General features: G+C 39.7%; 1 protein-coding gene across 1 annotated transcript in view; it reads left to right on the top strand.

Annotated features, from left to right (window-relative positions):
- Positions 1–17,514, top strand: part of LOC149087779 (uncharacterized) — a 227,873-nt gene that overhangs the window by 99,275 nt on the left and 111,084 nt on the right. The window lies entirely within an intron of this gene.

Genomic DNA, 17,514 nt, shown 5'->3' on the forward strand with positions numbered 1-17,514 from the left:
TTTTTGCGCCATAATATGCGTCACGTGACACGTTATGTGAAGGCCTCTCGTGTTACGAGTGAAATATTCGCTATTATTCGCCGTTTCCTAATCTTTTAAATTTTTTTCCTACGTTGTTTCCCACAGTGTGTATTTATTTTGCTTTTGCTGTATTTTGTTAGATATTTCCGTAAAATAGAGTTGGACGGGAGTCAGGGTAGAGCTGGAGGGTGGACCCAAGGAATTTTAAGGCCCCCCTTGAGTACAGTTTTTTGTTGAAATATTATATATATTAAATATATATTTAAATATATTCTCTCGTTTATTCAATAATTTGGGAGATCATTTGGCCCATCCATTAAAAGATTCTACTCTACAGCCTATTGAAAAGAACCTTATACTATGTAAGATTACTAGATTTGTGTACTTTTTGCTGTAAATGAAAATCCTCAACCGCTTGGACGCTCATGAACCGTTGGCATGGCTTCTACATCCTGATACAGAACCCCTAAGCTGGGATCTTTGGCGGGGCCTCCCTGGCCAGAATTTATAAGGGTCCCTTCTATAATGAATTTATAGTGTGAAAATAAACAAAAAAATGAGAATCATCCCGGGCTCCAGAGCTCGAGTCCTGTCAACCCCACCGTCATGGGGGCCCCCACCCTTCAAATCAGGTCGTAGTCGTAACTAGAAATATATGGGGGGGGGAGATCTCTGTATATATATAATGTAAAATTCAATAATTTTATGAGAGTTTCTTTTGCTTCTAGCAAAATTTGCAGTCCCCTGAAGTTTACAAACCGGGAAAATTTCCCCTTTAAAATTTGCTGTCAAGAATATTCTTTTTTTCACCCTGGATTCAATGTCTCTCTTGCAATGGCGGGCCTAGAATCTCTCCTGGGGCTCCTATGAATCAATTCTCCTTATATGATATGGGAATAATTCATGATGTAAGAAAATTTGAAAAACGAATGCTCATCTCGTGTGTCTCACTCAGCACTACAGACCTGTCAGGAGTGTCCGTTAAAGAATTTACTGTAGCTCTTATTATTTGAAAAGGGATTCGCTATCCACGTGGAGAAAGCGTAAAAGATTATTAACCTGATCTAAAGCAGGAGGTTCTCAACCTTCGCGACAGTACGCGGGACAAAAATGGCCAACAAATAATAATGTGCCATCTCTATTCACATAGTGGCATCTTAACGGGGGGGGGGGGGATCCAACAGGGCCACGGGGTTTCAAATCGAGAGCCCTACATCATTGGAGAATTTTATTTATTCCAAGATAATTTTTTTTTTTTTAAATACGAATTTTCATTATTTTCGAAAGTATTTTTCATTAAATACGATTTTTTTTTATCAATTCTCATTTACGAATTTTCATAAATTCGTAAATTATTTCTAAATTAAATATGAATTTTCATCGATTCTGAAATAATTTTCCCACTAGATATGTATTTTTCACTAATTCTTTTTTTCATTGAATGTGAATTTCCATAAATCTTGATTGCTCCCACTAAAAAATCGAATTGCCCTCCCCACTCAAAAGTCATATTACCCCTCTGTGCGACGTGGGCCCTGCGTTGGGAAACAGCGTGATATTGCAACTGAGACCTAGATCTCGAAATAAAGCTCTTAAAATCAGGTGGACGATCCCCTGTTTAGCGATTCATAATCTGATCTCAAATAAGCGAGGAAAAAAACGAAAAGAACAAAATTAAAAAGACACGAATCCGAAAGTTGAAAGACTGCATTTATTTTTGAGGGCCCCCGGGGTCAGATGAGGAAGAAAGTGATGGATTTAGCAAGTGCAACACGCAAGTCAAGTGAGTGCCGCGCTACAAACGACGTCCATCCAATGCCGTCTCTCTCTCTCATGACACGTCGACCCTCGGAGAATTACGTAGGAAAATAGCTTTTAATACGACACTCTTTGTATCGACGATATTTGCTAAATAAGAGTCTTTCACAACGACCCATAACAACATCCGCATTATGATATTTCTAAGCATTGAGATCAGCTGCATGGGTGAACGGAACGAGGCGCAGGCCCCCCCCCCCTCCCTAAATTGATGATTTTTATCTGTAGGAATAAATAGAATTTTCAACATTTAGATTGAGCTTAAGGGGCCCCAAAAAAGAAGGAACGCTTGGGTTTAGGGGAACCCAATTCGCTAAATCGGCCGTGATTAGGTTGTCCGTTTAAATGGTGTCTATGCAGAAATGTTATTTTTTTGGTTTGTAATACGATGTATTTTCACTCTCAAAACTGAGGGTCTGTGCTGTCTTAACACATGGGTCTAGCCGGGCATGATCCGGGGGCCTCAAGAAGGGGACCTCCATAAAAATGAGAACTCATTGAAATTTCCGGGAATTTACCACGTAGGGCCTCAGAAAGATTACTTGAACCAGAAGTCCATGAAGTTCTTAAGACGGCCAGGCTGAGAGTGACTTCTGAACACATTTTGAGCATTTTTTAAATTGAAACCATGCGCCCTACAACGAACAGCTGATGAGATAAAGGCCGAATTAGGACCTCCAAAACACCCTGTATGTTAAAATCTTGTATATTCGTTTTTTAATTCTACAATTTTGTAGCCCATATTTGATTGGTCCATCCGTTAAGGCACAGCATAGAAGAAAATTTCTATAAATTTTGCCGTAAAAACATAATATATTCCATGATTTATAGTTCCCTTGTTTAACTTAGGGGTGCCACGGAGCCCGTTGTTGTTGGAGAAAAGAATTTTTTTTGCATCAAAGAATTTCTCTTGCAATGGGTTCCCCCTTTTCATTGGATAACCCCATGGAATTGGAATTTCCTAATATATTTAATTACCCCCCCCCCCTCCATTAAAATATTCCAGAGACCTGAAAGGGGGGGGGAGGGCGTTTGAGAATCCCTTTCTTCCGAGTGCAGCCGAAAACCATCCTCAGTAATGTGCGACGAATGCGGTCTCACCCGGCCATGAGCTTTGTGAGGCCCCCGTACTCACGGTATATTATTAAAGGGGTTTTACACTAATTCTTAAATTATTTCTTGCAATTATTTAATTCTGAATTTTCATCAATTGCGGAATTATTAATTTTATTCATATTAATTATCTCAATTTTCATCAATTCTGGAATTATTTCTTTAATCAATTCTGGGTTTTCGTCTATTCTGGAATGGAATGATGAATTTCATTTATCTGGAGTCATTTTCGCATCGATTGTGGAACTTTTATTTTAACCGATTCTGGAATTATCTCTTTCGTAAGTTCTGAATTTTTATTCATTCTGGAAATATTCATTTCATCAATTCTGTAAATACATTCATTTCATCAATTCTGTAAATACATTCATTTCATCAATTCTGTAAATACATTCATTTCATCAATTCTGTAAATACATTCATTTCATCAATTCTGTAAATACATTCATTTCATCAATTCTGTAAATACATTCATTTCATCAATTCTGTAAATACATTCATTTCATCAATTCTGTAAATACATTCATTTCATCAATTCTGTAAATACATTCATTTCATCAATTCTGTAAATACATTCATTTCATCAATTCTGTAAATACATTCATTTCATCAATTCTGAAAGTTTCTGCATTAATTCTAGAAATATTGATTTCCTTAAAAATTCTGAATTTTCATCAACTCAGGAATAATTTTTCCCATTTTGAATTTTTTTCATTGGTGCTGGAATTATTTCTTTCAATTACTTTTAGCTCATCAGTTCTAAAATTTTCCTTAGTTTCGGGAATTGTTTCTCTCATCAGGTTAGAATTACCCTCAGCGCTGAATTTTCATCAATTTTTGTGTTAATTTACATTTATTTGCGTGTTTAAAATTTTTTGTATGGAATTTCCTAAACATTCTTGTATATTCTGAAGTGACGGATGTTTATTTCCCACCAACATAAACAATATAAAATTGTGGGGACGCTCTTGGCCCAACTATCATTTCTGCTCCGGGCCCCGCGTCTGGTTAGGGCAAGCTTTATAATATTGACGTGATTCAATTCTTAATCGAATTCCTTTTTTTTTTATCGATTCCTGCAAGTTTTCGGCATTATCTGTGTATTTCGTTATCCAAGAGAGGCTGAACCTCGACCTATTTCGGAGCTCGCGATAGTCACTGCTAGCACTATCGAGTTCATAAAAAAGGAATAAAATTATAAACAACGATAAGTAACCGAAGATTGCGTATCGATCCTCAATTTACCGAGACCACACACATACAGACTCTTTCGAAGTGCGTTTCGATTTCAAAAAAACCCAGGGGCCACTGACTCAAACACGGGTAGGGCTACAACAAGAGAAAGAGACACGGGCGGGTCTGGTTCCCTATATGTGCTGAATCAGAGGAAGGGTGAGCAGTATTTGTCACCATTTTACGACTCTTTCAATATTACGAGAAAGCGCCAAACTGAGTGCTTGTCCCGGCTGACCGGGAGAGTATCTGGTTTCTGCCTTGAGCATTCGGCCCGAAAATTTAAGATATATTATCAAAACACGTGAATAAGATTCTTGAGAGGTAGATATTATAGTGCTATTTTGCAGGAAAAACGTAAAAACCCTCCTTGAGAAGAAAAAAAAAATTGAAAACCCCCTCCTTGAGAAAATTCTGCGTACACATATGCCTCCCCCAATGAATGACTTATTTTTGCCTACTGATTTAAATATGATTTGCTCCAGGTTTTTAAAATCGGGTAGCAAATCTCTGATTGCATTGGCCCAAATTCCTTTCGGAGGCGGGCTACGGTTGCCATAGGAAAGTCAAACTACGGCCGCGTTAACGATACAGTGGGGGGCCCTGGCAAAATGATGCTCTGTGGCCCCTCTCACTCGCTGGAGGTACGTATCTGCCAACCAATTTACATGATTACTTCAAAACAATGGTAATACTATATTTCATCATCTTGAAGCAGGCCCGTCTCAAGAGCATCATGGGCCCCTGGGGATAAGGGATTTTTCTGAGGCCGTTACCAGGTAAATTACCAAAGATTTCAACCAGATCTCATTTTCGTGAATTCCCACGTCTCTTGAGGCCCCCAGGCCGTGCCTAAGTGGGCCCATGCCTCAAGACTCTGTACATATTGGACTCTCGTGGCTGAACACGGATATGGGCCCTATGCGTTGAAATGATCCTGTCCTTAAGAAAAGAAAACCCGAAGGGAAAAGTAATGCATTAGAGATTACACCAGGGGTTCTGAAACTTTTTTCACCCATGGCGCCTCTTATCCTAATCAACGCTTACCCGCGGCTGCCCGGAGCAGTTTAAGTAACAAAGAATCTCTTCGAAAAACCTTCGGTCGAAAAAGGTTAAAGACACATAGTTTGGGAACCCCTGGATTATAGTCATGAATTCTTGGAGGAGTTTCCTCATAAAATTTATTGGGGGGGGGGGGGGGCGAGGAGGTGAGGGTAATTTAAGTATCTTGACATTAAGTATCCACCCCCCCCCCCCGATCCAGGTTCCGAAGCCTATTTTTTAAATAAATTGTGTGAAGCCGAGCAATTTTTATGATGAGTAGTGAGGGACGGCTCTTGGGTCATAAGATCCGTGCGCCAGCACAGGGTACAGCTTTAGTGGGGAGGGGGTGACTCTCAAATCCGTGTTGAAACAGCGAAAAAATTGTTGAGAAAAAAAAGTGGACAGAGGGCGCCAAAAAATAGGTGCCGCACAGGTAGAAATTTTTCTCGAGCTATTTTTCCTGTTATGTAGTAACTAAAACTTGAGTCTAAAAAAATATGTTGTAAAAAATTCAAAAGAAAGAAGAAAAAAAGAATTAGGGTTTATTACACGACTGCCCAGGGCCGTACGCAGGAGCGCCCCTTAGAGGAGGCACAAGAGGCTTGAGTGAGGCACAAAAATTTTCTTCCCGAGAAATTCGGAGTTACCATCCTTCAAAAAAGCATTTGAATCATTGGCGTTGGAGCTGTGGGTGCTCAGTAATTTGTGTCACTGGTCCGAGCACCCCCAGAATTGTTATCAAAGTTTCCTACAAGACGAGCACCCACAGGCTGGGAACACTTCTGGCGTCCCCGATTTAAATTAACAGAAATTTGTTACTCAATTTTCTTCAAAATATTGAATTTTGATCGGCTTGGGGGGGGGGGGTACGATCGGGCTCTTTGAGGCCCCCCCCCACAGTGCCGTCTTAAGTCATGGGCCCACCCGGGCACGGCCCGGGGGCCTCACAAAAATGGAATCTGGTTGAAATCTTCAAGAATTTGCCTGGTAGGGCCTCAGAAAAATCACGGCGCGGGGGCCCACGTTGCTTTTAAGACGGCCCTGCCCCCTACCTTTCGCGTACACCTCTGCGCGACTGCCACCTAAACCGCAAAAAATTCTCTTCACATTCTACAGATTTTTGATTTTTACAAGATTTGTGCTGCCATCTGTAAGTCACTTATGAAACTATTTACTTAGTTCACAATCTATTAAGTTCAGATTTGTACTGATAGAGGGCAGTCAGAGATCACTCAATTTTACATTGGAACGCGCCAAATTCAGATTTTATTTTCGGTCTTCTTTTCCTGATTTCAATATTTGTTTATGCATTTGGATAATATATATAAAAGGATGATTATAAATAAACTGATGCAGACGTACGTGGCACCCATTGATAGAATTACGAAGAGTAATTTCACTCCTGCTCTAAATTTTCGTAGGGTCAGTGCCGTCTTAACGCATGGGCCACGTGCGGAGATACGGGGATGGGCACGACATCCTATATAACTAGTTATCTAGGTGGTCGTGGGATGGGGGGCCCGGCGTCAGAGATAGAGTCGTCTGAACTAATGTATATGTGTATATATGAATTGACATTATATCATAATCGTGCCCCCCCCCCCCCAGCAATATAATGCCCGTTCCCTTCCCCCCCCCCCAGACTTTCAAGTTTATCTCCATCTATGGGGCCATAGAATCCTATGGGGTCGCATGAGTCGGGGGGGGGGCGGCGATGAGAGAAAAAAAAATTCTGAAGAAGGGGGGGGGGTGATGGAATAAGGTCAGTGAGCAACCAAAAATGTGTATGAGAATGGGAGCAACCAAAAGAGTGTAAGAGCATGGAAGTGACCAAAACAGTGATCTAGAAGGTGTGTGAGTGTGGCAGTGACCACCGAAAGAGTAACCTAGAGAGTAAGAACTCAGTGAGAGACAAAAAGATTTGCCTTTGAGAGTGTGCAAGCTTGGAAGTGACTTGTAAAACGGGGAAACATGACCGTGAGCGACAAAAAGAGCGACTCAGAGAATGTGCATACATGTGATTGACGAAAAGAGGGACATATAGAGATGATATCAAGTCAGTGAGCAACCAAAAGAACGTGTAAGCAATGGGCGTAACCGAATCAGTGACTTAGAAAGCAAGGAACGAGGTCAATGAGGGATAAAAAAGAGTGATCTAGAGAGTGCGCCCGTGAATAGGAGTGACTTAATAAAACGGAAAAAGATGTCAGTGAGCAACTAAAATAGTGACCTAGAAAGTAACTAAGGGAGTCACCAAAATAATGACAGTGTAAAAGCGTGCGAACAACAAAAGAGTAACTTAAAAACTTTTCTCAAAAGCATATTGAGAAAAAAAGAGTGGAGGGGGAAAAGCCGACAAAGAGGGCTCCAGTTACCATCATCTTTTGGTTTTTCATGCCATAAATTTACTATAGAAGAGCCTGTGAAAATTTTGGCTTGTGGGGGGCGGGGCGTCGCCAAAGATCCTAGCCAAGGGACTCTGCTCCAGGATGTGAGGGGGGACACGGGAAGGGCTAAGCAGACTATAGCGGCAAATTTGAGGAATAAGTGGTAAAAAAAAAAAGACTGGAATGAGTGAAGGGCGGCAAAAAGTTCTATAGCCCGCGGGCGGCGAAACCATAAATCCGCCTCTGAACGCATCAAGATAAATATTGCTGCTGTGGTGGTCGAGTGGTTATAATGACGGACTCGCAGCGCGAGAATCGGGGTTCAAACCCCACCGTCGCCGCAGTGGTGGTCGGCTGAAGTTGGTTTTCTGCGGTTCCCAACTTCGAGGCGCGAATGCGAACCGATCTCCCCGTTAAAAAGTCTCACCGCACAGAGCAACAGGCCTAACAAATATACAACGGTATAATTATTCATTCATTACACTTCAATCACTATGAGTTGAGAAAAAACTCATAGTTTAAAAAAATTGATTGCAGGTGGCAGCACTACACATAACAAGCATTGCACAGAAACAAACTTCACGGAAAGTTCACTATACGTACACACACATTCTAACATGTACCAATGCGTTAGAAGTTCCGCAGAGGAATATGGACGAGGTGCATGTGCCTGGTTTAGTAGTAGCAAGATAAAGATTACAAGGGAATGAAATAAAAAATTATGTTAATGCTATTCATTGCGCTAACTCAGTGTTTCCCAAAGTGGGTGATAACGGAAAGAAGGGTCTGGAACGGACCACGAGCATGGGCGTTTGAAGCTACAGATGCATTATGGGATTTTATGGGTTGGCATAGAAAATGGGAGCACTCAGAAATGTTTTTTTCCGAGAGAGAAGGTGGACTGTGGTACGAATAAGTTTGGAAGATTATTGATTCGATGACGGCCATCACGGCCATCTTCGCGTGGAAGTTCATCGCTGTTGATGGTCGTCATCTGACGACGACCTCCTACCGAACGTGATCTCTCTCGGGCATTCCTCGTTGTCCAATCGGTGATGGAAACGAGCCATACATCTTTCGTAAACGACGATCATATATATGTTACGGTAAAAGCCCTTAACATGTATATATAACGCTATATGGCCTATCATCACGATCATTCTCAAGTGATGGTAGGCTATTATAGGTCATCACCGATGTTAAAGATGCTTCCAACGGTCATATTATGGTCATGTGGCGAACGTGTGAATAACTGTTTTCAAATCCACGAGGGACCCCATCAATCCCAAGATATTCATTATTTGGATGATATTGCTGAAAGGTTGCCATTTTTTTGCTTCTTGAAGTGTTCATGGACGATATTGTACTATTGGCTGTTTCCCCTAAGGGTACGTTTCTCAATAGAGGTTCCGTGGCATCCTAGAGATCCTAGCACAAGTGCCAGTGTTCAAAGACGGGGGGGGGGGGGAGGAAGAGAATTTATCTCCTGGAGCTACGGAAAATTCACCGAAAAATATTCACCGCCACCACGCAATTTACTGATAGGAAAATTCACTAACAAACCATTCACCGATGGAAAAATCACAACAGAGAAAATTTACTGACCAGTGAGTGAGTGAGTGACAGAGTGAGTTAGCAAGTGAGTGAATGTCTGAGTGAGTGACCGAATGAGTTGGTGAATGAACTAGTGAATAAGCTAGTGAGTGTGTAACCATGTGAGTGAGTGAATGACCGCATGAGTGACTCACTCATTTGTTTGTTTGTCCATCCACTCCCTTTCTTATTCATCATTCCTCCACTCACTCGATTATTGATCAGTAATTCACTCACACTTGACTATTTATAATTCATCCACTCACTAGTATTCATCATTCACTTACTCAAACACTAACTCATTCACTCTTTCACTTGCTTGCACAACAGCTCTGGGCGTGAGCGGTCATCAATCAACGAATCTTTCACTAACTCACACGCTCACCTGCTCAGTTGCTCACTTGCTCAGTAACTAACTCCCTCACTCTTTCACTTAGTCATTCATCATTCATTCATTCACTGGCTCATTTGTTCACCTGCACGACGATAACTAACTCCTCCTCAATCACTCACTTACTTACTTACTCACTCACTTGCTCACTGGCTCACTCACCTGCTCATCCATTCACTGACTATGACTATGTCACTTCGTCGATGAATTAGGTGGCGGTGAATTGTTGGTGATGAATTTTTCCCCTATACACAGACACACGTTGCTTCCAATGGCTAAACTGTCTACAAGAATTCGTATCCTAGACCGATTTATCGATTGAAAATCAGGTCAGAGAACAATAACATGTTATTATTATGCAAGAGCAGCGGCTAAATAATTGGATTACGTAATAATTAAACAGGAATAATGTTTCATTTCTTATTCGTCCTCCTCAATGTACACGAAAAATCAGTTCTAATTTCTTTTTATACCGAAATATCATTGAATGTGAAAGAGCATGTGAAAAACGAATGCGTGTACTTTTTATGGAAAACAGGGGAAACATGAGACTATTCTCGTCATAAAAACGACGAGCGCCCTATTGTTTCTCCTCTTTCCGTTTTATTTTTTGTTTTGGAATTTTGCCAAGAAATAGTTTTTTTCCTGGATTTTTCTATTTTATCCTGTTTTCGTGTTTCCCCCGATTCTCCCTTTTCCCCCTACCGCTTTTACTCCTTCATCAATGAATTTCATGGATTTCCCTTCGCGTTTGTAGACAATACGGAACAATTATTAACTCTAAATTCCTTTCCGTACTAAAAGAAGTAACTTCTTTTGCAAACCGCATTCAAATATACAAATTCCTCCCATTTTAAACATAGGGGAGCACGAATGTATTTTTTCATCTACTCTAGGCCGAGATATCTCATCCCTGTACGGAAAGGAGTTCAAGGAAAGACTAAAAGAAATAAAAAAAAGAAAAAATTCTTCCAGAGTTAAAGTTTTACATGGGAAATTATCAGCCTAAATTCAGTTGTGATAATCTGACCTCTGTAATTTGGGAAACGTAAATATCAAATTTTTACTCAGTTGCTATCAAAAAATGCTAATTAATTAGCTTTTCGTATAAAATAACACTCTGTATTTCATACCGAAAGAAATTTACTTCGTAAGATTTGAGAAAAAAGTTATATAGAATCGGTGATTGAAATACAGTACTTGATTTGACGACTTTCACGTTCTAAAATGGCAGATTCTGAAAAACTCTTTATGACTCGTATCTACCGCTATATAGTATTCTGATGGAAAACTTCAAGAATTACTGTCTACAAAATTTCATTACGAAACAATTACTATACAGGGTGGGCAAAAAGCCCGTGGAAACTTTAAAAATGCATAAAACCGGAAAAATTACCGAAATATAAAACGGTTTGCAGGGTTAGCATCGCGAGGTCATGGGAATTGTTTTGACAAGAAAAAAATAACTAAAAAAAATCAGTGGGTAGGTGGTGCTGGTACTAGCAACTTTGGTGGAAATTTGCAAATGAGACGGTTATAAGAACTTGCGCTCCTAATCCACAACCAGTTCAGCATTGTAAATCATGTATATGGACCTGCTGCACTCTGCCGTTGCTGGATTTGTGACTCGCCTGCAATGTGTTATCCCCCTATGGTGGTGGTGGTCATGTGGAACACATACTGCTGTAACAAACGATTTGAAGGCATTCTGTTCGTTATTTACGTATCTTTTTCTTTGACCTATGTACACACGTCAGTGACACCTATCGGCTGTTTTTTAGTTGTTTTTTCCTGTCTTAAAATAATTCCCTTGTCTTAGCGATGCTAACATGCTAACCCTGCAAACCGTTTTTTATTTCGGTTATTTTTCCGGTTTTTATGAATTTTTATAGTTTCTGCGGACTTTTTGCCCACCCCGTAATTTGCCCTGTGTTTAATAAAACAAATAAATATACGTTAAGATAAATATATTATGCTCAAGTATATATTATCTGAATATTTTTGCACAATAATTAAGTCAGGATATATATAATATATTAATTATATATATAATTTATATATATAATAATAATATATAATTTAAGGATAATATATAATTTATATTCGCTGTAGTATTAAAAATGTTGAAAACTTTTGCAGTCAGTGTACACATTCTGATTGAGCATTATATATTACCGTCTGATAAAGTGGACTTTCACAAATTTAAGCTATAGCTTTGTTCAAAGCCCGCTTATTTGCCAAGACAAGATGACAAAAGTTAGAGAAATTTCCACCAGGGGGCGTTTTGGTTATTTTCATCGTGTAGCCTATGTCCAATTTAGTATGCCTTGACACTTTTTCTATCGCTCTATCTGTATCCGTTCAAAAGTTATGACCACTTGAAGATTCCCGTATACAGTGGCATATGCGCAGCCTCTTACAATCATTTCCTACCTCTAAGAATCATTTTGGGATGCCCGGGAACAAAAAGGATAAATATTGGAGAAATGAAGAACTTTGTAAATTTCACATAATGTTGAATAACACCTGAAATATGACAGATAGAATCATGAAAGTAACGTAGTGGTATATCAATACGAGAACGTGCCGTACGAGAACGATAAGGAAGGTTTGAACTCCACCTGGTGGAAAATTAAGAAACTTTTTGTGTTATCTTGAAATCTAAGCAAGATAGACATAAAATTCATGTCGTAGGAAGGCTTTTAGTAAATGATAAATATACTTAGTTACGAATAATGTGTATAAAGACATTGAAAAAAAATTTGTTTGCCTATGTCAGACGCAATCGCTACTCGGTAATTTGCTGCTTGTTCCTGTGTTATTCAGTCTTCGTAAGTTGTTGAATAATTGTAAGTTGTTTGTAAGAATGCTTGTTGAATGAAAGTTTATTTTATGTAAGTATCTCTCGTGTGGTGGGTCTGCCTGATCTCTGCGGAGAGAAAGGTCTATGGAGTTCAATTTCTCCTGCCAAAGAAAACAAATCTTAACAAACTGCAAAGCAATTAGTTATCGTGAAAACATGTTGGTGTACTGCGAATAGCACATTAAGTAAGATTACGAGGTCTATTGTTTTGTATTGTGATAAAGCCAGGCGCACACTATTCCCTAAGAACTTTTAACTTTTTTTTTGTCAAATCAAGAGGGACCTTCATGGCTAAGGACTTGTATTTGCAAAAGCAGCGGTTTATGTGCGGAATGGCATTTCGAACAGTGATTTGCATGCGGTTTTCTGGCCATGGTCTAAGAATTTAAATTTCTGTCAGCTTTTGTTCAAAGTCTGATTACAGAAGAGAAGAGCGAAACGATTTTTTTCTTTTCCCTTTCGAGGTAGTGTGGTATCATATTGCGTACAGCCTAGATAACAGAAAAAATCGATAGTTTTCTCTCCCTTGGTTATTATTATTTTCTATCAGTGAGGGGAGAGGGAGGTAGCATTAATTAGCTCGCTGGAAATCGGCAAAAAATTCTCCTTAAAAATATATAGCAATTTCCAGAAGGTTTAGTGATTTCCAACGTGTTATAATGCGGATCAGGGAAGTTTTAAAAACCACTTAAAGGGTTAAGACAGAAGCCACACGAACGTTACTTCAGGTACGGGATTTTTCCGCGTACGCTTTCGGGAAATGAAGAATTATGCGCTTAACCGGAGTTGTCAGATGATCACGGATGTGAAACTCCACGGATGAGAGGGTGTTTTCCTACGGTATTATGAAACCGGTTTAGGCTATGCACGAGAAACATCGCTCATCAAAGTCTGGCATTGCGTCACCCGATGAAAAATCTGGAAGTTCAGCCAACCCCAGCTCTGTTTCATCAATGGTGTATAGAAACAAAAAGAAAAGATAGTGATTTCACAGTATCACTCAAATCAGATTTTTTGTTTGTGCGTTGCAACCGATTTATTGTGTGTTCGAGAATCTTTGATTAGGAATAGAGAGTATCGGATCCTCGGGATCAGACCAGTGGCGTTTACGAGTCTTTGGCTACGATTCGGGATCGTAAAAAACGCTTCCCGGCAATTGCCACTTGCCCGCCACGAGCTGCGCGTTTTATTGACCGTGGTAGCTTCGGCTAAAAGTTGTTACGAGTGAAGGGGGCCACCCCATGCAAGTTTGTTTGTTTGTGTGAAAATGTTATTTGCTCTACTTCCACAAGAAGGGTTCCACATGACGGTGCACCAACCGGGATCAAATGGCTTTTCTTTTGGGTTTTTTTTTTCTCCCGAGGAAAAACGCCTCTGCAGATCCTTTTGTTGTACTGTATTTTGATGGTTTTACACATACTTTATATATGGACTGAGGCACCAAAAGTCTAAATTTGTAGTATGCAAAAATAATAAATAAAATCAGATTCATCTCGGGCACCAAGTCTATAGCAATGGTTCTCAACCTGGGACCATGTAACCCCCCCCCCCCCATTGCAATCCTGGGATATTCTTATGGGAAGATACGGGTAAAAAAATCAAGTTTAAGGGAAGCCATGACAGGTGGTTCAAGGGGCCACAAAAAAGAAATTGGTCATTAAAAAATGAAGCTTTTAAGCGAAATACGATGGGGGAAAAAGTGTGACTACTGTGATTTCTGGATTCAGCAGAACTGACCACATAGAACACGGGTCCATCATAACGCTTGGAGTCATCCAGGGAACCTCATTTCTACAGGAAGTCTATATGAGATCTGATACAGTACTATGATTTTTGAGAGTCAGTATGTAAATAAGTAAGCTGTTACACACTCCCAGCCAAGTACGAGTCCTCAGCAGGCTCGGATCCAGGATAATGTATTGGGAAGGGCGACTCATTGCGTGGGTCGTACTTTACGGGAGCAGATAAATCTCCCCCATTATTATTCTACTCTTTAGAGGGGCGATAGCCCCCCCCCCCTCCTTCTCTGGTTTCGCGTCTGAGTGAAGGAAGACGTCTTCAGCTGAGAATAAAGCGGAGGCAGACATTTTCAGCTTCGAATGGAGTGACGGCGAACATCTTCAGCTGTTGCTAACGAAGCGGAGACAGACAAATTTAACCGTGAATGGATCTTAGGCAGACATCTTTATCTGCTGATGGAGCCGAGGCAGACTTCTTCAGCTGTGAAAATAACGGTGGTAGACACGTAACCCGGGTGATGTGTTGGGAAAGGCGACTTATTTTGTAGGTCAGTTGGATCATTCAATAAATATTTTACGAGAAAAACAAATTTTCGGTATAATGACAAAATATCTGAGGCACGAATCGCTGGCTGACGCTTTACAAACCTTTCGGACATACTGTAGAAGTGATTGAACAAATGTTTGGGTCCAGAAATTGTGATTCGCTTTCTTGTTGCACCCTCTATTGACAAAACTTTGGGCAAGTTTTTTTTTTTCGCCCAAAGAAATCTCCTTTCGTGAGAATAAATTTTTCGCAAACCGCATTCAAATACAGTGATCTAGAAGATGTTAAGATAGTCTCTCTGCAATGATTTTTCCTTCGTCCGCAGAGTATCGTTATATTGAGATTTCACTGAAATTTTTTTTCAATTCAGAAAAAAAAGTTCAGTGAAAGCTGACTCAACATTGTGAAGCATACAGGGTGTTCCATAAATAGTTTGAAAATTCAGAAAAATTGAACGAATCGGTTATGATGCCGTTTGCGAAAAAATTATTCTTAACCCTAGGGGAATTTTTATTTTTGGGTTTAGTAAAAAAAATTATTTCAAATTTTTGTGAGTAGATGGCGGCGCAAAAAATCAAATGAAGATTGATTGGACCTGAACTTTTCTCCAATATATTCTGTGCCTGAAACGTTCGTAAAGCTCCAGCCAGCACGCCGGCTGGAGCTGTACGAACGTTTCAGACACAAAATCTCCGCGGTGAGATTCGTGGCTGAGGTAAAATAACTTCAGCAATATCGCTTTCAAACCTTACATGAGCGACAATAATTCAGAAATGAGTTGTAAAATCATGCACCGTGCATTTTGGAGGACTCTAATTTGCATATTTCCAATGATTTACTTTCGTGCAGTGTCCTCAACCGACAAAATTTTGAACTAAAAACTTTCCTGGACTAAAAAATCCCTTTTCGTTAGTATAACTTTTTTCGCAAATCTTTTTCATTCAAATAAACCGATTCTTGCCATTTTTATGAATTTTTCCGACTACGTGTTTATGAATTTATGGGACACCCTGTATATTCAAGCTGCCCCCAAGGAGAGAGCTCTTCTACTGACGGCGGTCATAAACGGTGCTCACACGTATCGAAAAAGGTTGAAGACCCCTGACATATATCACGGTGGTAATATTCAGATCGTGATTATTATAGGGCGCAAAAATTTGAATGTGACTTTTGGAATTGATGATCGGGAACCATTACATCACGAAGCAACATGGCCCTAAGGCGTCCTTTATGTACTTTTGCGTAATTCTTGTTGCGGGCGTCGTTACAATTCCTGGCAGGAGAGAGGCCATTTTTCACGGGCCCGCTCGAGGAAATTGATTTACGGCCGCGGAATTCAACGCGCGTAATGTTACCGACGCGCCTTTGAGAAATTAGTCTACATGAACGGACAGGCGCGCGCGCGTATGTGTGCGTAATGTCTCTCGGGGATATTGCCTATATTATACATACCCATACACACACACAGAAAGCCATAAAAATCAATTAATTTAATTTGCGGATGGACTTCTTGGCCTTTTTCCCTCGTGAACGGGGGGGATTGGGTGGGTGTAAGTGAAGTAATAACAAGGCATGTCAGTGTCGTTGCCGACGCCGTCCGTCCTCCATCATGGACGGTCGTTTTATCGCCATAATATGCAAACGTGACCAACCTTCGATTTATTCTCTCCTTTTTCTATTTGGCTATTCTTTCTTTCGGATACACTCGAATGTATTGTCATGATTAGGGCTACGATTTGCATAGTTTTCATGTTTTTTGCATATTTCTCTGCTTTTACGCGATAAAGCATTTCTTCATGATCTTCAGTAATTTTAAGACATTTTTTTCATGATTTTCAGAAATTCTAAGGTCAGCATTACACCATGAAAGTTTGATAACAGTTCGTTTATAAAACTTGTAAAATGTAACCAATAGGCGGATAAGTTAAATTCGCTCGAATGTAACAGATGTGCTTATCGGTTACATTTTTCAAGTTTTTTAAAAGAATTTTTATCAATTTTTTATAGTGTAATACCGGCCTAAGACATTTTTTTCATGATGTAGAATTGTATTTGCGTTTTTGTCTTTTTCTTCTCTAGTCCATTTCTGTAAATGGGCAATCCTTGCCCGTTGAGACGCGAATAAATAAATAAGTATATGAAATAAGTATATGACTGTCTAAATCCTATTGGTTAACTGCGAGTTTCTGAGACCCTGTAGAAAATTGACATCGTGCTTTCCATGTCTGATTGGCTTACTTGAGGGTTCCAGAAGCTCAGGTCCTTGAAACAATGTCCCAATCATTCCAGTACAGTTATTGTCGACGTTAAAAATATTAATAGTATATCCTAATGGAATGGGAGGGGGTAAAAGTACATTATACGAATTTATCCGCAGAGAGAGAAAATCTAATGTTCCATAATTCATTATTATCATAATTATCTCATAAAAGAAGAGGTACACGTTCTTCGGTTATTGCGGCTTTTTCATTAGTATTATTCGTTATAAAAACATATCGTTGGGTAGAATGATTGTTCCCATATTTTATTGACCTTCCTCTTGATTTCTGTTCAACGAATTCATGTTCTTGAGATCGTATATTTATTTATTGAGAAATAAACATCTTTGGATTTTTTTTTGCTTTACTATTTTTTCTATAAGACAACATAGAGATCGTAAAGCACCGTCGATTCTGGGGGCACTGTTATCACGTGGTACCAAGAGTAGAAGAATGTTGCTCAAAGAAAAACCTAGAGATTAGAGAGTAATTTTTTTAACGGTTTTA

The sequence above is a fragment of the Pholcus phalangioides genome, unplaced genomic scaffold (genome assembly GCF_987345545.1).
Source record: "Pholcus phalangioides strain wild (caught in Gottingen) unplaced genomic scaffold, Ppha-v1.0 ptg000004l_1, whole genome shotgun sequence".
Lineage (NCBI taxonomy): Eukaryota > Metazoa > Arthropoda > Arachnida > Araneae > Pholcidae > Pholcus > Pholcus phalangioides.